At 37.8% G+C, this 13,953-nt stretch overlaps 1 protein-coding gene across 5 annotated transcripts in view; it reads right to left on the reverse strand.

Annotated features, from left to right (window-relative positions):
* Window positions 1-13,953, reverse strand: part of ERC1 (ELKS/RAB6-interacting/CAST family member 1) — a 511,095-nt gene that overhangs the window by 6,782 nt on the left and 490,360 nt on the right. The window lies entirely within an intron of this gene.

Consider the following 13,953-nt stretch of genomic DNA (forward strand, 5'->3'; position numbering starts at 1 on the left):
CTTCAAGCATTAAAACAACATTTATTGAGGGCCTACTACTTGGTGAAAGATGGAACAGATCTGGTCTTTTCCCTGAAGATCCACTTGGGTTAATGGAAGAAAACACACAAACAGATCATTACAACACAGGATGGTAGGGGCCATGGCCGAGGCTCAGACATGCACTGTAGTGGAAGGCATAATAGGGCTGTTTGCATCCTGGAGGAGTGTGAGAAGATGCTACTGAAGGCAATATGTGGTGTGAATCTTGAAGGCTGAGCGGGAGTTTGCTGGGAGGTCAAAGGCAGAAGAGGCTTTCAAGCACATGAAACAAGGGCAGGTGTGTAGGGCTAAGAAAGGGTGTGGGACCTTGGGGAAGAGGGAGCTTCTCAGCATGGCTAGAGCATAAGGTAAGGGGGCTGGGCAGAGAGTGACAAAATGAAGCTGATTATGCTAACTAATTTGGATGTAAATTAAAAAAATAAAATTAAAATAAAATAATTAAAAATAAATAAAAGAAAGAAAATGAAGATGAGGACACAGACAGGGCCACACTGTTTGTAAAGCTAAGGAGTTCAGATTGAATCTGGTTAAAAAACAAAGAAAGAAACACCCACAAAAAGGAAGTCCAAGAGTTTTCAAACAGTGTAGTAACATGGTCAGCTTCATTTTTTTAGAAGAGACCTGTGAAGATAAAAACACGTTAGCCTGAGTGGAGGGAACACTAAGCTAAAAGAAGTTTTGTGGCAAGCCCAGGTGAGAGTTAAGGAGGGCTAACACGGGGGCACCTGGATGGCTCAGTCGGTTAAGCATCTGACTTCGGCTCAGGTCATGATCTCATGGTTTGTGGGTTTGAGCCCCGCGGCGGGCTCTGTGCTGACAGCTCAATAGATTGAGCCACCCAGGTGCCCCTGTTTTAAGGACTGAATGAGCTACTTATATAAACTGCAGTACAATGCCTGACACACAGAAAATTATGTATGTTAGATGTTGTTACAATTATTGTTGAATAGGTAAGATTACCTAGACAGAGCATGTAGATTAAAAGGCAAATAGAACCAAGTTGTTTTTTTTTTTTTAAGAACCAACTTTTAATTACACTGCTGACAGAATCCACATGCTGTGAGCCAAGAATTAGCATGCTGCGTCTTCAAATATATCAAAGAGTTAGGAACAGATTTTGCAATCTTTATTCTGTTAAATGTTGACTGAATACCAGGACATGCAAGGACCAGATTTAGACTACTCTAAGTCTTGACGCATCTCAAGGTCTGACTGTGTCATATGAATATGAATCTCTGAAATGGGGAAACCAAAGAAGCAAAGTGCCTTTTAAATACAGCTGCACAAAATATAATCCAGAAATACTGCTAGGTCAAAAGGCCACTATTCTCAAATCTCTTGAACAGAACTGAAGTCAATCACACAAAGTAACAGAGGAGGTTGTGAGGTTGTATTGCTTCAGTTTCCCATCTCAGTCCTTCCTAGGAATATTCTGAACATCTTTGATTTATATTCTGAGTCGGGTATCTGCACTTCACTCTCTACAAGTCACATAGTCACTTCCTATGAAATATTTTTCTAATTTGGCTTCTGCTAAGCAGATAATCACGAAGTTACTTAATGGATTCATTTTAGTTTAAAAATTTTCAGGTTTTTTTTTCTAATTCAAAAAGTATTATGTATGCATTGTAGAAAAATTTTAAAACAAAAACACCAAGAAAAAAAAATCAACTGTAATATTAGCATCAGGAGATAACCACTGCTACATATTTTGTCATATATTCTTTGAGACTTTGTTTTATTACACACACACACACACACACACACACAGACACACGTGTAATTTTAGAAACAAAATGGCAATGATAGTATATAGATTATTTGTGAGCTTATTTTGTTTTCACCTAAAAATATACTATAAATACGTTTCAGACCAAATCCCAAAGGCTCTTTCAGAGCCTGATAACTAATTCTAAAATTTATCCCTATGTATAAATATACAACAGGAACCAAGAAAATATTTTAAAGGAAGAAAAACAATGTGTGGACTGGCTTACCAGATTACAAAACATACTGTAAAAAGCCACGAATTAGAAGAGTATTGTACTGATGAAATTAGATCAATGGGATTTAGAATATGATCAGGAGGCATTTGAAATCAATTAACTGTATTAGGTCAACTGGGCCCAGTTGTGGTCAGATTCCTGCTCATATCATACATAAACATAAATTTGAAATTACCTAAAGATCTAAATTTAAAAATTATACTGTGAATTCATATTCTTCTCATGTACACACAAAACATTCTCCAGGATAGATCATATGAAAGCCACAAAACAAATCTTAATACATTTAAGACTGAAATCACATCAAGCATGTTTTCCAACCACAATGATATGAAACTAGAAATGTTACAAAGTGAAAACAGGAAAATTCACAAATATTTGGAGATTAAACAACATGTGACTGAAAAACCAAAGGGCCAAGAAAGAAATCAAAAATTACTTGAGGAGCGTCTGGGTGGATTAGTTGGTTAAGCGTCTGACTCTTGGTTTTGGCTCAGGTCATGATCTCACGGTTTGTGGGTTTGAACCCTGCATCAGGCTCTGTGCTGACAGGGCAGAGCCTGCTTGGAATTCTCTCTCTTTCCCTCTCTTTCTCCCCTCCCCTGCTCGCACTCTCTCAAAATATATAAATAAACTTAAAAAAATTACTTGAGACAAAAATGAAAATACAACATACCAAATCTATGGGCTACAGTAAAAACAGTTCTTAAGAGGGAAACTCAGTGACAGATGCCTACAGTAAGAAGCAAGAAAGATCTCAAACAACCTAACTTTATACCTCAAGGAACTAGAAAAAGAACTAAGCCCAAAGTTAGCAGAAGGAACAAAATAACAAAAAAGACTAAAAAAACAATAGAAATGAAATAGAGACTAAAAAGACAATAGAAAAGATCAATGAAACTAAGAGGTGGTTTTTTGAAAAGACAGACCAAACTTTAGCTAAATTTACCAAGAAAAAAAGTAAGAGAACTCAAAATTGGAAATTAAAGATGAGATGTTATAACCTGTACCAGAGAAAGACAAAGAATCAAAAAAGATTACTATAAAAAATTATATGCCAACAAACTGGACAACCTAGAAGAAATGCATAAATTCCTAGAAACATACAACCTACATAACTGAATCATGAAGAAATAAAAAATTGTAACAGATTTTTAGCAAGGGAACTGAATCAGTAATCAAAAACCTCCCAACAAACAAAAGCCCAGGACCAAATGACTTCACTGGTGAATTCTATCGAACATTTAAAGAAGAATTAATACCAATCCTTCTCAAACTCTTCCAAAAAATAGAAGAGGAGGGACAGTGCCAGACTCATTTTACAAAGCCAATATTACTCTGATACCAAAATCAGAAAAGATACCACAAAGAAAGTTGTGGCCAATACTGCTGATGAACATAGATACAAGATCCTCAATAAAATATTAGCAAACTGCATTTAATACTACATTAAAAGGATGTACACCATGATCAAGTGGGATTTATTCTAAGGATGCAAGGATGCTTCAACATCTGCAAATCAGTAAAATGTGATAAACTACAGTAACAACATGAAGGCCAAAAGTCATATGATCATCCCAACAGATGTAGAAAAAGGATTTGATAAAATTCAACATCCATTTATAACAACTCTCAACAAAGAGGGTATAGAGAGAATATACCTCAACATAAATTAAAATAAATAAAGGAAAAAAAGACAAAGGATTGGGATCAATGTATTATGAAGCCTAATAATAGAAAAATGGGCAGAGGATATGAACAAAAAAACTCATTGAAGAAAAACAAATGGCTAATAAGCACATAAAAAATACACAACCTCACTGAGTATTAATAATTACTAATGAGTAGTTAAAGAGATACAAATTAAACAAGATAGAGTTTTGTTCCCCCTATCACACTAGCAAAAGACTGTTAACAATCCGTGTTGGTATAGATTTGGGGAAGTGGGTACTTTGATACTGCTAAGGGATGGAAGGACTTTCAATTTTACTCTCTATACTTTTTTTTTTTAAATTACAGTTGACACACAATATTACATTAGTTTCAGGTGTACAACAGAGTGACTGAACATACCTATATGTTATGCTATGCTCACCACAAGTGTGGCTACCATCTGTCACCATTACAACACTATCACTATACCACTGACTATATTCTCCTATGCTGTACCTTTTATCCTCATGACTTATTCATTCCATAACTGAAAGCCTGTATCTCCCACTCCTCTTCATCCATTTTGCTCAGTCACCCATCCCCATCCTCTCTGAAAACCACCAGTTTGTTGTCTGTATTTATAGGTCTGTTTATGCTTTTTATTTGTTTATTCAATTGTTTTGTTTTTTAGATTCCACATATAAGTGAAATCATATGGTGTTTGTCTTTCTCTGACTTATTTCACTTAGCATAATGCCCTCTAGGTCCATCCATATTGTTGCAAATGGCAAGATTTCATTCCTTTTTTACGGTTGAGTAATATTCCATTGTATATATGTGTATGTGTAGATACGTCTCTCCCTTCCTCCCTCCCTCTCTCACATATCACATCTTCTTTATCAGTTCATCTATTGACAGACACTTGGATTGCTTCCATAATTTGGCTATGGTAAATAAAGCTGGAATAAACATAGGGAAGAATGTATCTTTTCAAATTAGTATTTTCATTTTCTTTGGGTAAACAGCCATTAGTAGAATTACTGAATCATATGGTGTTTTTCTTTTTAATTTTTTTGAGGAGTCTCCACACTGGTTTCCACGTTGTACCAATTACATTACTTCCAAGAGTGCACAAGGGTCTTCTTTTCCCCATAGCCTCATCAACACTTGTTACTTCTTATCTTTTTGATTCTAACCATTCTGACAGGTATGAGGTGATACCTCATCATGGTTTTGATTTGCATTTCCCTAATGATCAGTGATGTTGAACACCTTTTCATATGTCTGTTGGTCACCTGTATGTCTTCTCTGGAAAAATGTCTAGTCCTCTGCCCATTTTTAATAAGATTTTAATTAATTAATTAATTAATTAATTATTTTGGTGTTGAGTTGTACAAGTTCTTTATATATTTTGGATATTAACCTCTTACTGGATGTATCCTTTGCAAATATTTTCTCCTATTCAGTAGATTACCTTTTTGTTTTGTTGACGGTTTCCTTCATTGTGCAAAAGCTTTTTATTTTGGTGTAATCCCAATAGTTTATTTTTAATGTTATTTCCCTTGCCTGAGGAGACAAATCTAGAAAAATGTTGCTAAGGCAAAAATCCAAAGAAATTACTGCCTGTGTTTTCTCCTAGCATTTTTACAGTTTTAGGTCTCAGATTTAGGTCTTTAATTAATTTTGTTTACTCTATATACTTCTGTATTATTTAATACCACAAGCAGCATCAATTTTATAAGAAATTTGGATAAAAAGATATAATATAAATATTCAAAGCTGCATGTGTTTTTAAACATGTAATTCTGATATTCCAAGACTGAAAAGGGGCAAATAGAAATGTATAAAATATTCATTCAAAAAGTATTGATTGTTTTGCCAATGAAAAGGAATTTAGTTCTGATACATGGTATATAACATGAACCATGAAAACACTATGCTGAGTCAAATAAGCCAGTCAACAGAAGACCACATACTGTATGATTCCATTTTTATGAAATGTCCAGAATCGGCAAATCCAGAGTCAGAAAGTAGATTAGTGGCTGCCTAAGGCTGGGGTGGGATGGGGTAATTGGGAGTGATTGCTAATAAATATGGGTTTCTTTTTAGAATGATGAAAATGTTTGACAATTGATGTGGTGACAGTTGTCCAATTCTGAGAATGTACTAAACCTATTGAATTGTATACTTTAAATAGGTGAATTGCATGGTTTGTGAATTACAGCAAAATAAAACTGCAAAGACAGAAAAAAAGGAGAGAAGGAAGAGGAAGTTTCTTGAAGAGTGTGGATGTTGAGATGAGGGCAGGAAAGAGGGTCTGGAGAAATAGTATGAACTATTCACAGAGGCACAGAGGAGGAAATGCACTTGGCTGTTCACTGAAGTTCAGGAATACAGGAATTACTGGGTCTCGACAGAAGCAGTACCAGTTCTTTGAAGGTGACAAAAGGTCCTTGGGCTGGCTAGGCTTGGGCACTATCCCTCAGAGGACCCTCACTCTATTACATGGTTTCAGTGAAGCCACACCTAGGGCACTGCATTCCATTTCAGGCACCTTATTACCAGAAAAATGGAGACAAACTGGAATGAGTTCAAAGGAAAATGGCAGGCATGACTAAGAAGCTGAAAGGATCATTTTATGGGGCAGGATTAGAACTAAGTAGTAGACCTGAACTAACTGAAGACTAAGCGAAGGGAATGCGATTATTACCTACAAATGTCAGGAGGGTGTACACAAGAAGCTGGAGGAGTGGTTGAGCAGTGGAGGAGAAAACATAAGTAGAAGTGGTAGAAAAAGATTAGGGGGAAAAAAAAACAGAGGCAGACTATAGGCTATGCTTTTTCCAAGGGCTAATGAATGGTTTGCCTGGGAAAAGGTGTTTAAAAAGAGGATCAGAAGAATCAAATAGTTCAGAGAAGGAAAAAAAGAGTTTAGAGAAGGAAGTGTTCCTTCATTAGCTGGAGTTGCTTTCCATCTGGTGGAGCTTTCTCTATTCTCCAGGGATTATGCATGGTTTGCATTTTATCTGAAAGCAGTATTAGATGTGGGCATGGCTGAGCAGGGAGAGAGTTTATTGGCACTTGATCCAATATATGCTAAAATTTCCTGTCTTGAAAAAAATCTCAAAGATCAATTTTTTGTGTGAAACCTGAATTACATTTAAAATGAGGCTTTTTATTTTGACTTTGAAATGCAAAGCTTTAGTCATTCTGAAGTCAAAGGAGTACAGGAATGTGTGAGAGAAAAAAAAGACCACTTAGGAAAGAAAGGCAATGTGAAGCCATCAAACTAAAAATGTAGACAGATGTGTTATACAGCACAGGTGTGAAAACAAATCTTGAAATATATTAGTACCTTGTTATTTTAAAATATTTCTTTAGCATACACATCACATGTTAAAAAAGGAAGTTTTTATACGGTATCAGTATGTAGTGGGTCCTATGGATAAATTGGGAAAAGTGTGTTCTAGCTTCTGAAGTATAATTTACCAGATATCTCACTCTTCTTGTTCCCTCTACCCCTGCCCACACCCTGCCCCTATGCCTGCCTATTCAACTCTCACCTCCTCCCCAAAGAAGGCCCCTTTAGATCTAACATCAGAAAAGAATTTCCCAAAAAGTACAAACATGTAATATTTGGGGTTTAACGTAAATTCTTATTACACCCTAGCTGCTAGGAATTAAATCCTTTCCCCTCCCCTCTTTCCTTTCCTTGTTAAAGTTACATATCCAAACTTAGTGGATATTAAGACTGAGTAATCCAACAAGATCTTCTATTTCCTATTCTCTACTTTCTAATATTGGCAGGCTAATTCCACCACTGCAAGTACTGAGGTGAAAAATACTGTCTTCTTGGTTTACTTTCTTAAAACACCATAATTATATGCAGCACCTAAGTTTGCACGATGCCCTCTCTAGATAGAAAGATGCAATTTTCTGTGTACATATTGAAAGCTTTGCATCTAAACCAAACAACAAACTTAAAAACACTTCCAACGTAAAATAATTTCTACAAAGCTGCAAAGTGGATTTGTTCCCACGAATCCCGCAAGCTCCTGCTGCAACTTAAGCATTAAATCCCTTATCTCAGCACCCTCGTTTCCCTCCATATATAAAATATCACTACAAAATCTTCCTCAAGTCTCTTGGGTACCTCAAGATTGAGTGGAAAAACCCAATTCTACTAAACCTTAATTTGATGAAGATACTCTGAAGGAAGAGATTATTGTAGTAATAGATGAATAGGTATGAGAAAATATAAAATAACATGCTTTGCTCAATGAAATAGGGATTTGAAAATGTGGATTAGGGATGACTATGAGGGCAACAAGTCTTGCTGCTCCAAACATTCTGAATGGGGTCTGGGGCCATTAGTGACCAAGAACACAGCACTCATGATGGGTTAGTACCATTCACTGAATAAGCAACCAGTGAGTCTGAGGAAATTGTTACTAAGGTAATGCAGACATGAAACACACTATACCTCAAAACAACCTCACAACACTCCTTGTTCCTAATCTATTTTCCAGGTACCCTGTAGCCACCCTTCTATGACCCTGTCCCTTCAATTAACTCTGTGTTTCCAATCTCCTTCTCCCCTGGTCTTTCACCATGGCTTCAGAGGGCACTCTCATCCTGAAATGACCTTTGGAATCTGCTTCCCTCACAAGCTAGTCCCAATTTTTCTCTTTCTTTCACTACCAAACATCTCAAAAGAACAGTCTATATTTGCTACCTCTGTTTCCTATTTTCCTCCTTAGCATCTAAGAATTTAGTTTTTGCTATTCACTGAAACTGCTCTCTCAAAAGTTACTAAGCTAAGACTCCCACACTGAAAACTGTAAAACATTATTTACAGAAATAAAAGATATCTTAAATGGAGGAATACAATATGATCATGGATCAGAAGACTCAATAGTATAAAGAATTAATTCTGCCCAAACTAATCTACAGATTCAATTCAATCCAAATAAAACACTCTGGCATGTGTGCATGTAAACTGACAAGCTAATTCAAGGCGTAAGTGGAAATGCAAAGAACCAAGAAGAGCCAAAGCAATCTCAAACAACAAAGTGTAAGAACATGAACTATGTTACTGTTATTAGCATAGCTTGCTATTGGCACAAGAACAGGCAAACAGACCAATGGAACAGACAAGGGGACCCAGAAAAACAGCCCAAATCTGGGAATAACCTCAATGCCCACCAACAACTAGGTGATAAATTGTGGTATATTCATTCATACAATGGAATATCATACAGCAATGAGAATGAACGTATATGTATATCATAATAGACACATTTCATAAACATGACATTGAATGAAAGAAGCTAGACACATACTCTGTGATTCCAGGTATATAAAATTAAAAAACAGGCAAAATGAAGTGTTAGAAGTCAGGTTACCCGTGGAGGGTGGAGTAGCGGCATGACAAGAGATTTCTGAGGTGCTGGTAACTTTCTGCTTTTTCAGGTGTTCATTATAGGAGTGTGTAAAAACTCATTGAGCTGCATACTTATGATTTGTGTAGTTTCTGTATGCATGTTATAAAAAAACAAACAAACCAAACCTCAAGGATTACCTAACAGCACAATCCAGTGGTCTTAACTGTCTTATCCTTGAACTCCTCTGTGATACTTGTTCTGATAACACCTCCTTCTAAAATCTCTCTCCCACTTGACTTTCTGGCTCTTCTCTGCCTGTCCCTATATTTCTTGTCTGTCTTGCTGCTGTTCCTCTTCTTTCTGCTTCCTCCCACACATGCAAAACCTGAGTTTTAGGGGACGTTCCTCTGTTCTTCGTCTTTTGTCCTCTGCTTAGACTGTTTTCCTTGAGCTTTATTTATAAAGTGGTAATAATAACAGCAACTAACTTACTGGACATTTATTGTGGACCAGGTATTATTCTAAGTGCTTTAGTGCATTGACACAATCTACTTCCTTTGCCCATTTTATGATTTCTTTTGGGGTAAGTTTTTGTGGGTTTTGTTCAACTTTAAGCATAGAAAATTTCACACATACACAAAAGAAAACAGTAAACGAACCCTCATGTGACCTAAATTTAAGGATTATCAGGGTATGTCAACATAATTCTAATTCCCTTCTCTCCTGAATTTGACTATTTTTCAAATGCTTAATAAATACTTCTTTGTGAATGTTCCACTTATACATCAACTCGTACTGTTCATACTGTTTAGTAAACTGTTGTTTTCACTTAATAATTACTACAAGGAGTTTTTCATGTCATTATAAATTCTTCTAAAATACAATTTGTATTTTTATTAAAAATTTTTAAAAAATATTTATTTTTGAGAGACAGAGAGAGACAGAGTGTGAGCAAGGGAGGGACAGAGAGAGAGGAAGACACAGAATCCAAAGCAGGCTCCAGGCTCTAAACTATTAGCACAGAGCCTGACACAGGGCTCAAACCCCCAAGCCATGACCTGAGCTGAAGTCAGACACTCAACCAACTGAGCCACCCAGGTGCTCCTAAAACACAATTTTTAAATGGGTCATATTGTAATCAAATTTATTGATGTATTTTAATTTAAATAATTCCATTATTAGAAATTTAGTTTGTTTTCAATTTTTTCTTTTTATAAATAGTGACATGTTGAGTTTGCTAGTACATAAGTCTTTGCGTATTTATGATCGTTTTCTTTAAATTCCTGGATCAAAGGGTATACACCTCTTTAAAGCTTTTGACATCTTACCAAACTGTTCCAGAAGAGCTGAACTAATATTCAGCCCACAGACAACAAATATGGGTGCTCATTTCCCCACCTACTCAATATACTGGGGCAACACACATGCACACACACACACACACACACACCCTGATCTTGCAGATATGACAGGGCTATTTTCATTTGCAGTTCTTTGTAATTCTTTTCATTTATAGCGAAGCCAAAAATTGAGGCAAAACATTCATAAATATATTTATTGGCCTTTTCTTCTTCTGGGAAATTCCTGTTAACGCCCTTTCCAGGCTATGTTTCTTTTGGTTTAGTTTCTTCCTTGCTGATCTCACGGTCACTACCCCAACACAAGCTATCTTATCCTAGATCTTTTGCTTATTGTAATAGCATCACATGCACATCAACCCTGGTTTTAAGAGCACTCTTTCTAAAAACATGTTGGATTAGGTTCCCTACTCCTCTTCCAACGTCTTAAATGATTTCCTACCTACAAAACGGAGGCCAGTCTCTCTGGCATGGCAACCACAGTCTGGCTCCATCCTACTGTCCCAATTTCATCCTCTGTTATAGCCTTGCCACGTGCAAATAGCCTCCTGGTATATGCTCTTGTCTTTGCTTTTACTTTGATGTGGTTCCCTCATTCTAGAATGTGGATAATCTTCCCTCCTACACACCTCTCTTCCCTGTCTTACTCATTCTTTATGATTGAGCTCAACTGGCTCTTCTCTCTATGAAGGTAGAGGTAAATATTGCTGTTCTTCTCTGTTCTCTTCAGAGGTAAATATTGCTGAAGTATTAATTTTGTCTTGAGTTTCAAGAATTGGCTATTTAATTCCCCAGCTCTTCTTCAAACTCCTTGATGGATTCTTTTTTACATATCAATGCTGCCTAGCAAAATACCCTGCACATAACTAGCAATTGAGAAACGACTGGTGTATGTATAGACGGAAGGAATGCATGCTAATCCTGGATGGGGGAGGGGGACACTGATAACTTTCCAAAGAGTTTTTTTTTCTCTAAGTTTGTTTGTTTGTTTATTTGTTTAGAGAGTGTGCTAACAGGGGAGTGGCAGAGAGAGAGGGAGAAAGAATCCCAAGCAGACTTTGCACTGGCATCAGGCCCAACGCGGGGCTTGAACCTATGAACCATGAGATCATGACCTGAGCCGAAGCCAAGAGTCAGGCGCTTAACTGACTGAGCCACCCAGGTGCCCCTCAAAGAGATTTTTAAGATAAAATGTGAAGCATCTCAAAATCAAGACTGTGTGATGATACAGACCTTATAGCAGGGCACATAAACCATATACTGTAGCATCTCACTTTGTTTAAAGTTCTCAAAAGATGGAGTATGGGCCAAGTAAAGGATACTAAGGTGGTCTCTGGCAAGAATTTTCTGGCTTTGTCTGCTGAATGTTATTATAATGTATTCTGTTCCTAGTAGCTATTCCAGCCCTCCCTGAACTCAGAGTAGTAATATGATTTCTAGAGGGACTCGAGCCAAGAATCACAAACGCAAAAGCAACTCAATCTGAATGCTCGAAGCAACACAAGCTGGAAGTGTGTGAACACAAGGGAAGGAGAGAATGCTTCAGCCTCCACCACTGCTCAGGGGACCAGCAGGCAGTGGAAGCTCAGAATGAGGTTTGTCAGAGATGATGTTCTACAACCTCACACCCACCAAAAATATTCTTATGAAAGCCTAGCTGTAAGGGAAACCAACCGAGTTCCCTTTCTGCCTTCAATGTTAGGACTGTTCTCTGTAGGAGAACAGAGCTGATGGTATGAAGAATAATAAGGAACATAGCTGGACTAGATGGAGAAACAGAAGTGCAGCTGAGGGATGGGCAGATTTGTTCAGGGAAGTTGCCCCTGCTCAGCACAGGTCATGATTTCAGAATAACTACCCTATCTCTCCACAGCCAAGTAAAGGCATAGGGAGAGCTAACAAACTCACTAATTTGACAGTCTTAAAGGAGAGAAAATAGCCTCATTTCAAGGTAAACAGCTCTATTCACAGTCATAGGGGATGAGGTGAAAGAAAAGGACGTATGGATGGATATACAGAAGGGATGGTTACAAGAGAGGTAACTGAATAAATTCAGTTGTGGTTGGCAGTGACTCAGATTAATTCCTTTCCGGAGATAGCTTTGTGGTGGGCAGAAAATTATACAGAGATGCTTAGTTTGGTTTAAGCAGACAAGAATCTGAACTTGAGGTTTTTAACAGCTAGGTCTCAGGATGCATGGGCCATGAGGTCTGAGCTGGTCACCGGCATGATAATTGGAGCCTTTCAGCGGTGATGGATCAAGCTGAAACAGTCCTCCACCCTGGCCAGATCTGGGCTAGAGTCCCCCAGCCCAAATCAGCAGGCTGTTCAACTACATCTGCTTAGGTGATATGAAGACATGAAATAACTTCTGAGGTTGGATTTTTGAGAAATGAGAATAAAATGAAACACATTTTTTAAAAGAGTCCTTCACTGTTTTGGCATCTTTTTTTTTTTTTTTTTTTAAGTTTATTCATTTTGTGAGAGAGAGAGCATGTGCGAGCAAGTGCATGCACGGGGTAGGGGGAGGGGTAGAGAGAGAGGGAGAGAGAGAATCCCAAGCAGACTCTGTGCTGCCAGTGCACAGTCCGATGTGGGGTTAAAACTCACAAACCAGGAGATCATAACCTGAGCTGAACTTGAGTCAAATGCTTAACCAACTGAGCCACCCAGGTGCCCCTAAAATGAAATGCATTTTGCCATAATATCTATTCATAAAATACAAAATGTATGTGGTCAGAGGGATCTGAGCACACAGTGGGTATTTCTTGCCTAGTTATTTACTTTTCTAGAGGTATCTGGCCACTTTTCACTCTGTAGAATCCCTCTAGCATTTAGTAACAGGGAAAACTAAAGTTGTTCTTTAAGTATTTGTCCTATGATTATTTCCCACAGATTAAGACCAACTCCAGGGGTGCCTGGGTGGCTCAGTCGGTTGAGCGTCCGACTTCAGCTCAGGTCATGATCTCACAGTTTGTGGGTTCGAGCCCCGCATCAAGCTCTGTGCTGACTGCTTGCTCAGAGCCTGGAGCCTGCTTCAGATTCTGTGTCTCCTTTTCTCTCTGCCCCTCCCCCACTCATGCTTTGTCTCACTCTGTTTCTCAAAAATAAATTAAAAAAAAAAAAAAAAAAGACCAACTCCAAAACCTTCTCTTCCCTGGTATTCCAAGTCTGAGCTTGCAGCCTAAATCTCCCAGTTTTCTTCCTAAAGTCTCCACCCACCCCAGTTGCTTGTCATGTTAGAACCTAAAGCAACTGCTACCACAGCCCTAGGCTCTGTGTAATGCTGAGTGGAAGTGGTAATGACCATGAGGTTGCTACTGGGCCTTCTCCTTCTCCCTAACTTGTAATGAACTCCTTTGTCAGGCAATATCTGATTTTGTTCTCATAGGAAAAAAAGGCTTTTGCTGCTTAGGCCCAAAGTAAACAGATGCTGCTGCTCCTCCATGACTAATCTTAAACAAAATGGCATAATAAAAATACGAGTTTAGCTCCATTCCAGCCAGGGGA

The sequence above is a fragment of the Panthera uncia genome, chromosome B4 (genome assembly GCF_023721935.1).
Source record: "Panthera uncia isolate 11264 chromosome B4, Puncia_PCG_1.0, whole genome shotgun sequence".
In the NCBI taxonomy this organism is placed as follows: Eukaryota; Metazoa; Chordata; class Mammalia; order Carnivora; family Felidae; genus Panthera; species Panthera uncia.